Raw genomic sequence first — 17,658 nt, 5'->3', positions numbered from 1 at the left:
CTGATGGTTATGTGAGAGTGGACAAGAGTGGAGCCTTTAATTTTCAAGTAGAAAGGATAAATTGTGTCAGTAATGGCATCTCTTTTCATCCTCTGTTGAGACAGTTGCAGGCTGCCAAATGAGTCTGCAATGTGGAACTTGCTCTCAAGTTTCTTTTTCTGACAGAGACTGAGGAGGGGAGGTATCCCAGAATCATGAAGTCATGGCATGGTTTGGCTTGGAAGGCACCTGAAAAATCACATCGTTGCAACCCCCTGCTGTGGCTGGGGACCCCTTGCACTAGACCAACTTGTCTAGAGCTCCATCCAGCCTGGCCTTGAACACTGTCAGGGATGAGGCATCCACACCTTCTCTGGGAAACCTTTTCCAAGAGAGTATTTTTTCTGAATCCCTCATCTAAACCTACTCTCTTTCAGCTTGGATCCATTCTCCCTTGTCCTTGTCTCTGTCTGCCTTTGCACAAAGTCCCTGTCCAGCTTTCTTGTAGGTTGCTATCACGTACTGGTAGGCCACAGTTCAGTCAAGCCTATGCCTAAGTCTCTTTTTCAGGCTAAAGAAGCCCATCTCAGGCTTTCCTTGCAGGAGAGGCATTGGGGTCAGAGATACAGAGAATAGGCCCTTATTTGTGGTGCTTGGCTCTGACACCCAAGAGAGCACTGAGTTTAGCACAACACCATGGAGACAGCTTTCAAAGTTAAGTGGAGAAACTGGAAATGTGAGTGTGTAGACTAGGTAGAGTTTTCTTAAGTCACTGAGTGAGAAAGTTAAGAGTTTAGGGTTTAAGCTATATTAGAAAACAAAAGACAATATAGGGTGTTGTGATTTAGCGTGTTGTCCCTTTCTTCTTCCTTCTTCATCTTCTTCTTCTAAGAGTTTTTAGGTAATAGTGGTTGGATAAAGAAATCTGCAGTGCAGAACACAGGTGTTGGGTCATTGGGTCACTAAGAAAAATAACTTACTTGGCATTTGATTATTGGATAAATTGACACATAAAAGACCTTGGAAAGATTCTTCACTCTCTGTTTTGCACCTTTCTATCTTAGTGTATGTAGCTCCTTGTACTCTGTATATACGTAATATAGATAAGGAAAGAATAAACAACTAAGCCCGAACATGAGAAAGCAGCCTCTTTCTTGTCAGTCTCGGTCCTGGGGAACCCAGGGGAACCCAGCCATCAATGTCAACTCCAACAGAGAGGTGCTCCAGCTCTCACATCACCTCAGTGTCCCTCCTCGGCACCTGCTCCAGCTCGTCTGTGTCCTTGCCGTCCATGCTGCAGAGCCCGGCAGAGCTGGATTCAGCCCTGCAGGTGCAGTGTCAGTGGCATGGAGAAGACATGGCCCTGCCAGTGGCTCTGGGAGCCAGAAACTCATGCTTGGTCTCCTGCTTCCCAGCGATCTGGGGCCTTTCTGTCTGCCCTTCTCCCCGTGCCTTTCTCTGCTGCTCACCCGCTCACTTGCCCTTGGCTGTCACCTTTGGTGCTCACCCAAAGGCCATGGAAAAGCAGATAAAAACACACACCCAGAAAGTGCTCTATGATTCCAAGGACAATGTTTTGGCTACAGCATCCGTTTGCTTTCAGAGTCTTGAGAGGAAAGCTAATGTTTTTACAACTAATGTGATGCCTGAAAGTATTTGTGTTAATATCTTTTAAACTGGTTTTAAGGTCTCTACTAACTTAGGGCAGCAAGTTGTTACTAAGCCCAGACATCTTGGCTTGTGAAACACAGAAGTGAGTCTGCACAAGCCTGAACTTCTGAACTTTTGGGTAAAATGACAGGTTCAAGGGGAGATATGTGGTAGGCAGTTCAGGAAGGCTGCACCTTCCTAGTTCAGCCAAGTTTAGTTTGCACCCACCTTAGCCAATGATTGAAGCAAGAGGGCAACATGCAGCTGGGAGTTTAGGATAAAAGGAGGCTGCCCCCTCTGAAGCCTTGCAAGAGAAACCACTGTTGGCATGTGTCCTGGTGGACTCTCTCTGTTTATTTGCATAAAGGACTCCTCTGTCTCCTTTTTGGATGTAAACTTCCGGCATTTGTGGATTTTCCTACAAACTGGGATCTCATCCATGATCCTTCCACCATCTGGGTCCAGCATGTGGCAAGAGAAGCTGGAGGCAGCCAGTTTTGGTGGCCAGCTGCCTTTGGTGCTGGCCAGCACCAGGCGATTGGTTGGGTTCCCAAGACTGTCTAGGAAACAGATGAGAGGTGGAACAGGGAGGGTCCCTGTAGAATCAACAGGATATAGACACCCAGAGAGGATGGTAAGGGAAAGTCAAGAAGGGTCTTGGCAAATCTCACTGGGGAGTACAATTTCAGGGAGTAAAGCATGGCATGATTCCCAGGGTGGGCAACAAAAAAGTTGAAAAAAGGTTTCGACTCTAGGGATGATGATCCCAAAATACCTCCAAAGGGTCCTTTGGGAGAATGCTGAGATGGTTTGCACATTCTTCTGAAGGTAGTTAAGGACATGGAAGCCCAGAGGGTCAACAAGAGGTGCTGAGAAAGGGTCTCAAGAACCCATACCCAGAGGGGCCAATATGGTGTTAGTTTGGGAAAGAGTTGATTGGAGTGTGGAGAAATATGGTTAAGGCAGACAGCAGCAGGAGTCTATGTGATAAGGAAAGAACTGTAAGGACTGGGAAGTTCTCTGCTTTATCTTCAAAATCCGCAGTATCGTACAGGGCCAGCTGCAAGTCTTTTGTATTCCTTGTTTCCAAGAGAGGGAAAACAGGGAGGTATTGTTCTTGAGCCCCCACCCCTCCTCAGGATGTTATAGAGCCAGGGTGGAGGATTTGGGTTTGTCTGCTTGCTACTCAGGACTTAATTGAGTTTCTCTGTGGTGAGGAGTATGGATTCTCCAGGTGTGGAAGTGCAGGTCCGGCAGCATGGGCTGTGGACCAGTGCAGGAGGTGCAGGACCAAGCTGAGGCTGTGGGGCAGCTGGCACACAGTGCTGGGGAGTGTCTGACCCCACCACCCCTGTGGGCGGGGGCTGCTCCCCAGCCCCATGAAGTTGCAGGATGCCCCAGCCACCTGCCCGTCCCTGTGCACTCCCAGCTGTGCCTGCCTGCTGAACTGGGCCAGCAGCTGGTTCTGTACAGAGCTTGTGATGCTGGAAGAGCAGCCTGGGGGCATGGACAGGTGTGCTGCAATGGGGCGTCAAGACACTGTGGCTGGGTGGGGGAACAGATGGCAGAGTGGGGCCTTGCAGGAGTTGGATAGACATACGGACTATGAAAGATATGAAAGGAGGGATGAGGAAAAGGTAAAGGTACAGGCAAGAAAAATGGCACTCAGACCCCAAGTGGGAATGAGTTAAGGAAGTGTTAAAGGTGACAATATAGTCACCTTTAACTTTTTGCATTTATGTATTAGCTTTTTCCTATTATTAATCACAAAGATTTTAATATGGTACAATTTATATTTCCTTTTAACTGCTTTTTAGTATAGTATAATCTGTCAATTTATGTATGCACCGTATAGTGTATATAAACAGTAGTAGTAGTAGAATATATGATATTGTACGCCTTAACTAAACACTGGGTGTTAAAATACCTCTACATAACAAAAATAAGTGGTGTAAAGCAATCATGTTAACACCCCTTCTCCACTGACTGAATTCTCCAAGTGATAAGATAACCATGACACAAACCAGAGCACTGGAGGACAATTAGAAAAAGTACCATGTTAAATTTAAGGAGGACATTATAAATCCTTATCAGAGGATGCAGACCCACAGGATGGAGACACAAGAAGGAATAAAATATATTAACTTGACACACAGGATGTCATGCAGATAAACCAGAGTATGAAGAAACCAAACAGAAGAATTCCCATAACTTCAAACAGTTGGCAAGAATGTGTGAATAATGTATGGACATTATGAATACGCATGTATCTCAATAATGTCAGACTATAAAGATAACACTATTGGTGACTATTGGCGTGTTCTTTGGCTGCTTGCCAGCAGCACCCCAGCGCTGGACTTCTGTCTCTTATTTTATTTCCTATTAAACTTTTTAAAAATCCTGAAGAGTTACTCTGTTTCTCACAAAAGTTCTATTGAGAACGATAAGAAAATTCACAAAGTAAAAGGGACAGCACTGGGAATGTGGCTGACTGCCAGAGGCTCATCCACAAGATGGTGGCTCCTCCTTTTATACCCCTGGTGTTACATCAGCTTGATGTATATTCATTTTGATTTTACATGGTCTTGGTCCATGGCACTCTCCTCAGCGCTGACACAGTTTTGTCACTGTGGTCCTCAGGGCCATCATTGGATGAAGTTCTGCTCCTTTTAAGGTCATGTCCCAAAGGCTTGGCCAACAACAGTCTGTCCAATGTAATCCCACACCACAACACACAAAACTATCCCCGTGAAAACCAACCTTGCAACCAGGCCACCGCAACAACATCAACCACTCCACAACACATATCCCAACACTATCACAATATTTAATCAACAATATAATCAGTAATGTAATATCAATTCATATAATACCCAGCAAAAGTCAACTTCCATTAGCTTGTTTCTCACAGCACAGGTTTTACTACTCTTGATGGAAAAAGTGCAGAGAGCCCCAGGACAAAAGGGAGGGGTCAGCCATCATGACAGCCATTGGGAAGGAATCAATGTGGTGTTTGTAAAAAATAATATTAGAAATGGATTGTTAAGGGTATCAGGATGTCACCAAAGCTACGAGAAAAACAAAAACCCTCTGTTATAGATACATAGTATAATTTTGGCTTTTTGCAAGTATTAAGGTGAATGCTATATGTATAATGTTAAAATGGCTTTGCTGTGATAGTCGATAGAGTACGTTTGAACTGTCTGCTTAGTTAGGATAAAATTCAACGAACAGATGATGGGGACCCTGCTGATTATCAACACTCACTGTCTGTGGAAAGAAGGTACTAAGACCCAAATTAAAAGGTGATAAGAAGAGGATTGAAACCACAAGCCAAGAAACACACATGCTCTAAAAAACATGGACCCAAGGAGTGGCCATGCTAAAAAGTTCCTGGAAAATGTAAACTAGTTAATAGAAAAGTTTGAATGTGCATAAAGTCTATGAATATGTATCAAGTTGATGCAATAGAAATGGTATATAAAGGGTGTTTCCAAAACCACCAGGTGTGCTCTTGACAGAGTGCCAAGCACCTGGCCATTTTAACCCTTGGCTCTATTGTCTTTGTCTCCTATTGCCTTTTTTTTATTAAACCTTTTAAAATTTACCAGAACAGTGAACGTCATTTTTCACACACTCCAACAATATTTTTAGTGTTAGAGAATCGAGGCATTACTTTATTGTGGCCAGGATATTGTTCTAGCTAGGATGCACAACAGAAATCACTTCATCCACACATAGCCCCAGTGTGCAGAGAAAATCATTCCATGACACATGAATGTTACCAGATTTTTTACAAACTTTATACAGTCAAAACCCATAGAAATTCATTGGTTCAATGTTCATTGGTTCTAAGTTAAGTAGTTCTTAGTATTTGGTTTCCTATTGGTTACAGATCTCTTTGCCTCCGATGCTGATTAGGTCCTCATCTCCTTTTCCAGACCAGGTATCTCCAATGCTGCCAGGGCTGTTGTTTGGAGCTGATGGTCAGTTGATGGCCCTTGATGGCTGTTATTTTTTGTGTCTTCTTTGCTACTCACAAAGTTGAGATGTTAAACACATCGGGTCTCACCTGGTGGAACAATGCACTAGAAAGGAACTTAAGTTCCCTCACCCCCAGCGTGTAGGTTGGGCTTCATGATCTCAAAGTTTTTTTTCCAGACTAGTTCATTCTGTGATTCTGGGAAAACTGACTAAAGTTATAAAAAAAATTTAAACTTGGTATATTTTCCAACACTGGGAATGAACTGTTAGTCCTCAGCCTGTTCATCTGCAGACCACAAAGTGGGGAAAAAGTGGGGTTTTGAATATTTTGAATGTCAGTCACAAACAGGAAAGGGAAAGTGGAGAAAATGGGTTTATATTTAGGTGTAACCCCCACACTGCGTTATCCCTACTGTGCCCCCAGTGAAGCAATTAAGTGAGCATAGTGCTTCTGAAGATAACAGAGTCTTTGCAAAAGACACTGGAAGTAGTACCACCAAGAACATTTTCAAATATACAGAAGATCAATCCTGACTACTACAATTGCTTTCTGTCTTCTGAGAATACTGCCCTGCTGTCAAGCCCTGTGGAGCTGGACGAAGCTTGGTGAATTCAGCAGCATCCAGTAGAAAATCATCTGTTTGTTTTGGGGGTTTTTCAGTTCCTTTTCATCTTCATTCTAGAAAGGAATGTACCTTTGTGCAGGAACAGGGAAGAGTGAGTGTTGAACCAAATCAACTTCCAATAAATTGGGCCAATCTCCAAATAGTCCAAACTTTTCATCTTTTACATTGCAGAGTGCTGATTTCTACAACCTGTCTTAAAATTAACACATTTTAATCCAGCTTTCTTATTGTTTTATTTATAGATTTTTGATTCTTTTGTCCCTTGAAGTTGTGACACACACAAGAAAGTGAAGCAGCAGGTGCTGGAGGTGCTGACTTAAATGATAGCCATGTTCATGACACACAAACTTTGAAGAATTCAAGATTTTAGACAAGCTAAGGTCTTAATTAAAAATAAGCCTTGCTAAAGCTAATTAAAAGAAATAGATGGGCCTTGCTAAAATTAAAGGTAGATAAAGAGGCCTTGCTAAAATTAGAGGTTAATCACTGGCTAATAACAAATTGTCAACTTTATGCTTGTTCAGCTGGGCTTATAATGAGAAACAAAGAACCTGGTAGGGAACTTCAAGAACATAAGACAATTGCAAATCAGAAACCCACTGAAGACATGAAACTCGGAGCCCAGCCAAGGGTCCATTTGTCACTTTGCATTGAAAAGGTAGAAAGGTCAGAACGAGGAAGAGCCATATCCCTTCCTCCCTTTTGTGACCCCTACTCATAAAAAGAACACCGACCCATTTCAAGGAACAAACAAGCATGTTTAATTGCTTTTTCCTAATTAGCATAGGAAGCAGAGAGTGGGTGGCAACCGAGTTATGAATATGTATTTGCATTCAATACTTTTGTAAATAAAAAGCCTGTATTCACCTGTATTCGGGATCATGTGTATTAAGGGGTGACCCAACACATTGGCCCAGCACTGCTAATAAACATACACTCTGTAACCCTGAAATGGTTAAAGAGTCTTTGTCCATCTCAGCTGGATACTGATACTAGATCATATCCATATTTTGGTAAATCATTCAGAGATGGCTTAAAAGCAGTGCTGATCTGTGTGGTAGAAGAAGTGACCAACAAGCTGCACTCAAAGCACTCAGTGATTTCTGCTGCAGCTGTGAAAGCACTGGAAATGTTGAAAATTGTAAAAAGTTGTTGGTTTTTTTTTTTTTTTTTAAATTTTAGTCAGTTTTGTTTACTTATGCACCAGGGGAAGGGAATTGAAGTTTCTTGTCAGGGGACTGGTCTACTAGGCAAGGTCTGATGAACTTAACATCTCAGCAGAATGGGAGTAGCACAGAAGATACACAAAAGATGACAACCATTCACAACCATGAACGAACATCAGCTCCAGACATCACCCCTTGCATAGTCAGAGACACCTGGTCTGGGAAAAGGGAGATAAGAACAAGAACCCTATTAACAGCTGAGACGAAAAAATCCTTATTCAACAGGAAACAAAACACTTAGAACTGCACAACTTGGGACCAATGAACATTGAACCAAAAAATTTCTACAGGTTTTGACTGTATAAAATATATAATATATATTTTATATATAATATGTATAATGAAATATAATACATTCCTGTATAATATATATAATGAAAAATCCAGTAAAGAATTACGGGCATGGAATGATTTTCTCTGCACAACCCAAGCACTGTGTGGATGAAATGATTTCTGTTACACATCCTGGCCAGAACAACATCCTGGCCAGAGAAACATAATGCCTTAATTCCCTAACCCTAAAAATGTTGTTGAAGAGGTTTTTCTTCGTTTTGTTTTCCTGTCAGTTTTGGTTACAGAAATATCCATTGCTCACTTCAGTACGGCTGATCCCTGACATGGACTCTCCTCAGCTGCGTCTCTACCTCTCCCCCACAAGAGAATGCTGAGAGCCTTGATAGCTCTTGTTGTCTGTGGAACGCTGCAGCTGACATCCACCAGAAGCTGTGGAGCTGCAGTCCTTACACACCAGTCCCCCAGCAGGCTTGAATGTGCATCAGCATTTCCCAAAGGTCCCAGGAGCCCTTGGCTCTGTGCTGCTTGTCTGAAGAGGAAGTCCTGGACTACAGCTTTGCTAGAATTCAGAGCCAAGGGGGTTTTGGAGTTTGCTTGGGCCCCATTTGACTTCCCAGGTGAATAGCTTTGCTGTTGGCATGAAGGGACACAGGCCCATCAGAGCTATGGCAGAACAGCCTCCTGGAAGGCTCTACATTATAGGCATTAGCTTCATTAGGATAGCAGGATCAGTTCTTTAGTGCATGCTTGCATGAAGATCATTTGGCACATTCTTTTTGTATCTCCTGCAGGAAAGGAGCTCTTGATAATATCGTGCTACTTAAACCCACATTGGGATGTAGCTCTGTTGTCGTTCACAATGACACAGATTGCCTGCTTTATCCCTGCCTGCCCTGGTGACCCTGCGAGGGACTGTAGTGTATACCATGCACGTTTTGCCTCCAAGAAAAGCTTGGATTTGCTTCTTAGAGTGGAATAAATACGAGAGTAATGAAATGGACAATTAAACTGCTCACTGTGGAGGACATGCTCATGCTTTCATATGTCAGCCCTGTACCTCATGCTCCCAAGGCTTGTTACTCAACATGAAACATTTTAATAGAAAAAACTCAGATCTCATATTACTTCTGAATAAAATTGCATCAGATTATCGAGAATTCTGCTGGCAGGAACAAGGCAAAAGCCTTCCGACACTCACTTGCAGTTGTCCTGGATTTCTGCAGCCCTTTGTGAAAAGTTGCTATAGGCAGAGTGTTTGGAGTCGGTTTTATCAGGAAAATCAATCCACAAACACCAGAGTTTTATGTCCAAAAAGCAGACAGAGGAGTCCTTTTACTTTATTCAAATAAAGGGAGAGGCCATGGGACATTCCCCTGGGGTCTTTCAAATTTTTGGAGTACGCAGCCTCCTTTTCATCCTAATTTCCCGTCTGCACTTCCCTCTCTCTTTCCCCATTGGCTGAGGTACTGGAGAGGTACAGACTACCCGGAATGCCTGATACCTAAGATTTCCCTCTAATGTATAACCCTCCCTTTTAATTCTTAATTCTTATGGAATTTGTGTTTTTCCCCCATTGTTTCTTTCATCTTTCACTATACAATTTCATTTATCAGCAAACCTACAGTTTGTTTGAAAAGGCAAATATCTTTTTCTCCATTCATCAATCAGTGGAATCCTTCTCATTGTTTCTTCTATCTCTCAGTGCCAGTTTTATCTACCAGCAGATCCAAAACAAACAAGACTTGTTTGTAAAGACAAATCTGTTGTTCCTCTCAGTTTTATGGCCTGTATGAAAGATGTGTGGAACAGTATGCAGGGCTCTCCTAGCAGAAAATGCCTGGCCAGCAATCATATTTTAGGAGTCCCCTGCGATGGCTTCTCACAGCAACGCGAAAGCTGCTGAGAGGAAGGCCCAGAGGAAGACAGCCCTCATATTTCTGAGGGAATATCTTTGACAACAATCCAACTTGTCAACCAGCTGTGAGAAATACTCACTCACTGGTAAAGCTGAAAGAGGAGAAAGCCATCTAAGCAAAACTCTTTATGAATATAAACGAGTCAGCTGAGCCGGGTGCATTCTGCTGACAAGGCACACCTCCCCTCAAATGCACAAACCTTTATGCACTTCCCGGGCCCGTGGGGGTGCCTGTCCCCTTTCCCCCTGGCTGCTACTCAGGAACTTCCCTTCTTTCCGACCGCCTACCAGGCTCCAACCAGCACCTCCTTTCCCCTCCCCTTTCTCTGCCCGGTAACAAGCCTGGCTTCACTGCCCTTTTCCTCCTGCCCACACTCACCAGGCCCGGCCTGCTGCTCCTCACGTCTTTGCCTGCCTGACATGAGCTCTCCTTCCTATGGCTACCTACCATGGCTGAAGGAAAACATTATTTTTTATCCCTCACACAGCTGACCTGACGTTTCCAAGCTTTCAGCGTGTTTGGGCAAGGCCGGGTTATGCTCAAGGCAAAGGTGTGTCTGTCAGTGCACTTGGCTCCTTCTCTCCTCCTTGTGTCTGGCACACTCCGGAGCCCACAGCTCCTGCAGAAACCATCACAGCACTCAGCGGGAGCAACCTTGTGTCCAGTCCTCACACAGAGCTGTGGTGTCCAGCACTCCACCTCATTGGAATGAGGAACTGTTGCAGCCCTTTTAGAAGGAGCTGAGGAGGTTTGGCCTTCAGATCAGCTCCTTCCCACCTCTTGATTTGCTGCCCTGGCCAAGCTGCTGCTTGTGGCAGCACTTGTTTCACAGCTGAGAGCCCTGCTCTGCTGGCGTGCAGCCATTGCAGGAGCTTTTGCTAGTGACATTGAGCCTTTCAGATCCTCCTAAGGAAAGCTAGAACTTAGAAAAGTGGGGAGAGATGGAATCAGTAGCACAAGGATCTGCTCAGTGATTCTCCCACAGCCCTGAGGGATCTGCTGTGTTCCATTAGGCTTTTTAACCCTACATCAAAATGTCATGCTTCAGATACATGATGTCTAAGCTGAAATTTTAGGGGTCAGAAAAGCCTTAAAGAACTCTCTTCACTCCAGTTTATCTCCCCAACAAGTCTTGGACTGGTGATAAACTGCTTTTGACTTCCACAGCACTCCAATCCTGATGAGTTCTGTAGCACGGTTGGAATCACCGTGTTTCATATAACATTATTGTATGTTTGCTGCACTGGGAAGACATGAGGTAAACAGCTTGTTAGTTGGGCATGAAAATCAGGGCAGCATTAAATAGGCTGTGTTTGGTTTACTGGGCGCTAATGATCATAAGAAGCTGGAAATTCCAGAGGATTCATTTCCCTTTGATGAAACCAGCAGAAGAATGACATGGAGTTCAGTTCTTGTCTACTGAAATATCTTCAGGGCCTGGAGCTGTTTAAGTGCAGCTGTGTTTGGTTTTCCCTCTTCAGAAAGTCATTTTGAAGCACCTTTTTTCATTCAGCAGTGAATGACTGCCACTGGCCTCCTCTGTACCAAGAACAGCCCCAGCTCATTTTCCATGCTCCGACCTGTAGCAATGGACCTGAACAACTTAGGCCATAGTGTGCTCCAGCCAAACCATCTGTAGAGTTTCTTATCAGACCCTCTAGAAATTGTCAAAGTTGCTAAGACATAAATCATTTGAAAATAAGAAAGAAGAAGCTGAGAAACAGAAAAACAAGACCACAAGAACCAGATAGCAGGGGGCAGTTAAACACCTAGACTGTAACAAATCATGTATCCTAAGAAGTGCATGCAGAACATGTAACCAAGAGAGGCACCAATCAAGTAATGCGTGACCGCGTGAACAGTAGTTTTAGAATCTATAAATAAGTGCATAGTATAAACAATAAACAGCTTCTATGTATTCATATTAGCTCCTTGTTCAGAAGTCCTGAGCTCCCACACTGACCAGCACAGGCAGAAGGTGAATCCTGCACATCCAGGGCTCCCCCAGGCTGCAGGCATATTGCTTTGCTGTGGTCATTCCAGCTGCAGGGGTTTCATTGCAAGTGAGAAAGGGGTACCTAGCTTTACTTTTGGTGTTTTCCATATCACTTAGCTGGCCTCCATTAGGTTCTGTGTGCTGAATTTAGGCAGCTAAGCCTTTAGGCACCATGAGGGGAGGTTCCATAAGTAATGCCCTTCCTGGTGCCACTGTACAACAGGCTAGTTTGAAGGTAGAACTGCCTGGGAGAGAAAAAGACTGGATGCATGTGGAAGCTGGCTTTGTGTTACAGGTAAGCCAATGGCAGAGGCAGCTAGAGGATGCACTAATTTCTGGTATTTAAATTTCACTTGGTCATTTTTAAGTCCTTAGGCAAGAGGGCATGGTCCTCCTCATGTAGGAGATGAACTTAACCAGGCAAGAATTGCCATTGAGATATTTCCTAGCTATTGTTCCTATGAAATGAGACCTAGGAGGACAGACCTGACTCCGTGCTTTCTGTACGAGTCCCACTGGCAATGGGTTCCACAGAGAGCTCTGGCTGGAACACAGGAGAACGGGAGAGTTTATCGTCTTTGGAGAAAGGGGCAGGCAACTCGGGAGGACTCTAAGGATGTTGTGAGGATTTGCAGGGACAACAAAATTTGAAGGGACAAAGCCCAAGTTTAATCTGGCTACAGCAGTGAAATCATAGGATCCCTGGATGATTTAGTTTGGAAAGGACATGAAAGATTGTCTACTTCCAAACCCCTGGATGCGGGCAGGGGCACCTTCCAGTAGGCCAGGTTGCTCAGGACTGCATCCAAACTGGCCTTGAATGCTTCCGAGCTTGGGGCATCCACAGCTTCTCTGGGTAACCTGTTCTCAGTGCCTCACCAGCCTCACAGGAAAGAATTTCTTCCTAGAAACTTGCAACTTAGAGTAAAACTATTTCTGCATCAGCAACAAAAGGAGGGCTAAGGAGAATTTCTGTCTTCTGTTGGATGAGGGGGGAAACAGAACAAAGGACGAGGAAAAGACTGAAGTACTTAATGCACTCTTTCCTGGGTAAAAACGGTCAGTATGGGCAGGCCCAGGGAGTGGTGGAATTCAATGGAATTAAATCCAGCTGGTGCCTGGTCACAAGTGGTATTCTCCAGGGCTCAGCACTGGGGCCAGTTGTGTTCATATCTTTATCGGTGATGTGGAGGAGAGGATCAAGGGCACCTCAGGCAGTTTGTAGACGACACCAAGCTGGGTAGGGTTGTTGATCTGCTGGAGTGTAGGAAGTCTCTGCAGAGATATCTGGACAGGCTGGATCATGGGCTGAGGCCACTTGTTTGAGGTTCAACAAGGTGAAGTGGTCTGTTCTGCTCTTGGGCCACAACAACCCCATGGAAGGCTACAGTCTGTGCAGCTGCATGGCTGGAAAGCCGCCCAGCAGACAAGGACCTGGGGGTGCTGGTTGGCAGTGGCTGAAGGTGAGCTTGTGTGTGCCCAGGTGGCCAAGAAGGCCAATGGCATCCCTTCCTGGGATATGCTGCAGTGGTGGCCTTGGCAGGGTTAGCGGTCTCAGGTTATTGGGGGGAGACTCATTATGATCTTAAAAGTCTTTTCCAGTGGAAGCAGTTCTGCAATTCTAAACCTCCACTCCTTGTTTTGAAGGATGCAGTCCCAAATAGACCCACATTTATGTTTTTAAGGAATTTAGCATCCACCTTTCCTTAAAAGTAATAGGAACCAGGCCTTAAATGCTCTTGAAACACCTTTATTCCTTGATCTAAAGCTGTGTATTTGAATTGAGGTGCTTTTGTATAGAAAGGTAGGACCATGGGATAAACACAGGCCATTTAGCTTCAATGGCACTTTATTCATCTGCTTTTCTGCTTCCTTTCCTCATGGGGGGCAGATTTGGAAGTATTTGGCTTGTGCTTTGAGTTCTGGCACAGGCTTGCTCGTTAAAGTTCTGTAAAATTTATCTACATGTTTGTACGTAAAAAATCTTGCAGACTGGTGGGACTTGCTAGAGACAAGGCTTACAAACCAGTCCCCAATATGATCAGCCCAATGTCCCTGCTAAAGTCCAGTTATGCTTGTATTAAGAAGGAGTAAACTTTTCTAACTCCCCTGACCCCTCCCCCCCCCTTTTTTTTTTTTTTGTTTTTTTTATGTAGCTCTTGGGGCAAGTCCTGTGTGCCATTCCAACTCTCTGTTATCAAATGTGTGAAGTGATGTTGCTGCTGTAGCAGCAGCCTGAGTTGAGCGGGAGCAACTCCAAAGCAGTGGGCACGGTGAGAGACTTGCCTCTGCTGCCGTGGCCATCCAGCCGTGGGGAGAGCAGCTGCTGGGGCTTCCCTCATTCTGCCAAGAGCAGTCTGCCTCCACCATGTGCACTGTATGGCCATGATTTTGTCAGAATGTGGAAAAGGCATCGTTTGAACGTATTTTGATGTTGGCCACCATCACCTGACTGGAGCAGTTTGGTAGGCAGGACGCCCTGTGGGCAGGGCCACGGCCAGGATGGGTGGCTGTCACTTGCACTGGCAGTGTTACTTTTCCAGGCAGGCTCCTGATACAGCTGTGGGGGAAGGCACCAGCAGCTGTTTCAGGCCCAGCGAGCAGCAGCACATGGAGGAGACCCTCATCTGCCAAGAGTCCTCCACCCCTTTACTCCCCCCATGGCAGCGCAAGGTGATTCTGCCGCAGGTGAAGGGCTGCAGCAGACAGGAGACTCCTTCAGCCAGGACTTGTTGCAATCTCGTTCCTGCAGCTGTGCCTGGAGGATGTTGGCCCACAGAGGCAGTGCAGATGCCCAGGAATGCTGCTCGGCTGAGGGAGGCAGAGTGTGTACAAAAGCCGCATTCAAAGCGCTGATGGCGAGACCCTGGTGCTGCTGGCATGTGCAGCAGCTCTTCTTCATCCCATGCAGGTGAGAGCCCAGCCTTGGAGCCTGTCCCTGGGGACAGGCCAAGAACTGTATTTGTCCTGTTTTAGGGCAAAACTGGGAGAGAACCTCCAAATGGGGTTCCCCTAGAAAAGCAAATTCAAACAGCCCCTCCCCCCAACTGGTTCAGGAAAAGACATTTCCTTGGAGAGAAGTGGAAAAAACTGTTTATTTAACAGAAATGGAATAATACTAAACAAAAATACCTCTCGCTGTTTGATGAGATGGCAAATCCAGGAAAACAGATCCTTTTCATGTGGTGTAGCTCAGCTTGCTCAGGTTCTTCTCAGTCTCTCCAGCACTGGAAAATGTCAAGGCCCAGGCCCCGGTGGGCCAAGGGCGTGAGCTCCCGGGGTTTGGCTGGGTTTTTTTCAGTCTACAGCATGTTTGAACAGATCCAAGAATAAAGGAAAAAATAAAAAAATGCTCTTAGTATAGCTTTGAATTTTCAGGGACAGTCAAAGTGCGAATTGTTTTGAGGCCGGTTTTGTAATGTTTGGTTTGGGTGTGTCTGCAGGAAAGAAAGCAGGAATAAAGCGCAGCCACAATGAAGGAGAACTTTGCATGGCCAATTTATACCCTACAGATACAATGATCATATTGGCCAACTGAATACTGGGGGCATCTAATGCAGACTGCAAAGCTTCTTTGAACATATTGGAGACATGAGACTTGAAGAAATAATTCTGCTGATGGAGAAAAAGGGATGAGACCCACTGGACCTTTGGCTCAGGCTTAGTTCTGCCAAATCAAGCATGATTAGTTTTAACTGCTCTGTGAGAGAGTATTTCAGAATGACCTGCCCCATGATATTTCCATTAAGGAGATTTTGAATTGTCAGGAACTGCCAAGATCAGAAAAGTTTTGAGGCAGATCATATTTTTGTTGGGTTTGGGTGTCTCTGCAATATGGAAAGCAAGGAATAAACCCCTGGAACAGTGAAGTGGAGCAAAAGTGGAACATTTGGGTGGTTATATTCCTCCTTACAGATATTGGCTACCTGGATTCTGGACTCATCTGCTGGGGGGTGCAAAGCTTCTTTTACTTGCAACTCCTGGTGCCATTGTTTGTGTCCCTGCACTTTGTTTGACGTGAAGAGAAATAAACAAAATCCCACACCAGCAAGCTGCAACCCAGAACTGCATGGGAATTACAGAAATAAAGGCCTTGGAAAGTAGCTTAGGAAAGCATTTACTTCCTAGACAGTGTGAAGCCCTCCAGCCTGGCCTGGCTGGGCCCAGGGAAGGGAAGGGAAAGGGATGGGGTTGGGGTGGGGGTTTTGTAGCCATGGAAACAGAACCGTGGGCGAGCGCATCACAAAGGGGCAGCCACGAGCTGGGGTTGTGACGGTTGTGGTTGACACGGACACAGCGGCAGGAGACGCGTCTGGCTCTGCCTCTCTGTGCCGACTGCTGGCGATTGGAGTCACGAGACCTTGCTCTACGGCTGGGTACCAAGCTCCATTCGCTGTCTACTCGGAGACCGTTCTCAAATTCAAACCCAGATACTTCTGCAAGGCAGAAGCACGGGTTCCAACATGAACTTCACTGGAAAAGGAAAGAGCATGGAAGGAAAAGGTGAGGATAGAAAGGAGCTGAAAGGTCTGAGCTAAATGGGAAAAAGTCCCACCAGATTTGAGGGAAAACTGGTCCATGGTGGTCAGTTCTGGCTCTGTGTCAGAGTAGGTGGCTGACAGATGATCCTGCAAAAATGCCCATGGCATCACAGAATTCCATCATTAGTTTACTCTGCTTTCTCCTTTTTGAGAGTAGCCAAATCATTCATCCTGTCAGCCAGGATGGAGACTGTGGCCACAGCTGACCACAAATTGGACATGGCCATGAGATGCAAGTCCTGTTTCTTACTTTGCCATCAATGTTGGGTCTCCTTAGAGATAAATTTCCCATTCTTCCTCTGCTTGCTGATCAGGTCCAACCCTGTGGGTTACTGATCAAAGTAATAAAACAGAGGGTAGTTACAGAAAAAATACACCAGAGATATTTTTTCGATAATTTAAAAACCCCCTTGAGAGCCTCACACCTTAGATGTGTTGATGTTAAAGGTCGGAGATCACCGAACTCACTTCTTCCCTTTTGAGCAGGGCTCAGCCTCACACACAGGTGAGGGGTGGGGCTGGGCTGCTCTCTGTCAGGAGGAAGGGTCTTGTGCCAGCCTAGAGAGCCTGTGCTCATCCCCAGGGAACAGTTCTGCCCTGCATGTGCCCCCTGCAATGAGCTGTGCTGCTGCCAGTGCCCCGTGTAGCTGTAGGGCTGCTCAGCTGTGGGGCAGGGCCAGGAGCAGGAGGCTGCATGTGCAGCTGAGCCATGGCTGCAAAGCCCAGGGCTCTGGGCTCCCTGCTGTCCCAGGCCAGCCCAGAGGCCAGGCTGTTCCTGTGGTAGCTCTGTGCAAGTGGGACAGGGTGTCCCCTGGCCTGCCTCAAGTGGCTGCAGGCAGGAGCATGTTTCCCTGTGCAGCTATTTAGAAGTCTGCAGCAAGTCTGTCCCATGAAATATGGAGCTCCAGATGCATTAGGTTTTCATTGCAACCTGTGTTATATTTTGTGTCTCCACTTTGCAGGACTTACTGGCTACCCTCTTGCCAAGAGGATTTCTCTGGCAAATCCCTCTATGCTCCTTCCATCCATGCCATTGCCTCCTATCCCGAAGAGCTCTTCCAAGACAAGCAAGATGTGCCACGGAGAGCAGGGGACCGGGAAAATTGGCACTGGCTATGACAATGACGACAGCAGAAAAAACCAGGAGCTGAGTTCAGAGGGAAAAGGACGTAAGGTAAGGAGACCAAGCTAAGTCATGTGTGGGAGATTTTCAGTTTCTGTGCTGTAGACAGAGCTCGGCGAGCTTTGCCTGTGGTGTGATCCCAGGGAAGCTGCTGAGCCAAGGAAGAGCTCAGCTGGACACTGCAGGTCAGCATGTCTTTGCAATGGGTGTGTGGTGCAGACTTCATGTCCTCAGCGTCTCTCAAGAGCAGGAGAGGCCTTTGAATGGTTTCTGGGCTATGCTGTGATTCCTCTTCTGTCTTGTGGCTGAGAAAATGCCCAGAA

Source organism: Poecile atricapillus, chromosome 3 (genome assembly GCF_030490865.1).
Source record: "Poecile atricapillus isolate bPoeAtr1 chromosome 3, bPoeAtr1.hap1, whole genome shotgun sequence".
Taxonomy (NCBI): domain Eukaryota; kingdom Metazoa; phylum Chordata; class Aves; order Passeriformes; family Paridae; genus Poecile; species Poecile atricapillus.
This window is presented reverse-complemented; position numbering follows the sequence as displayed.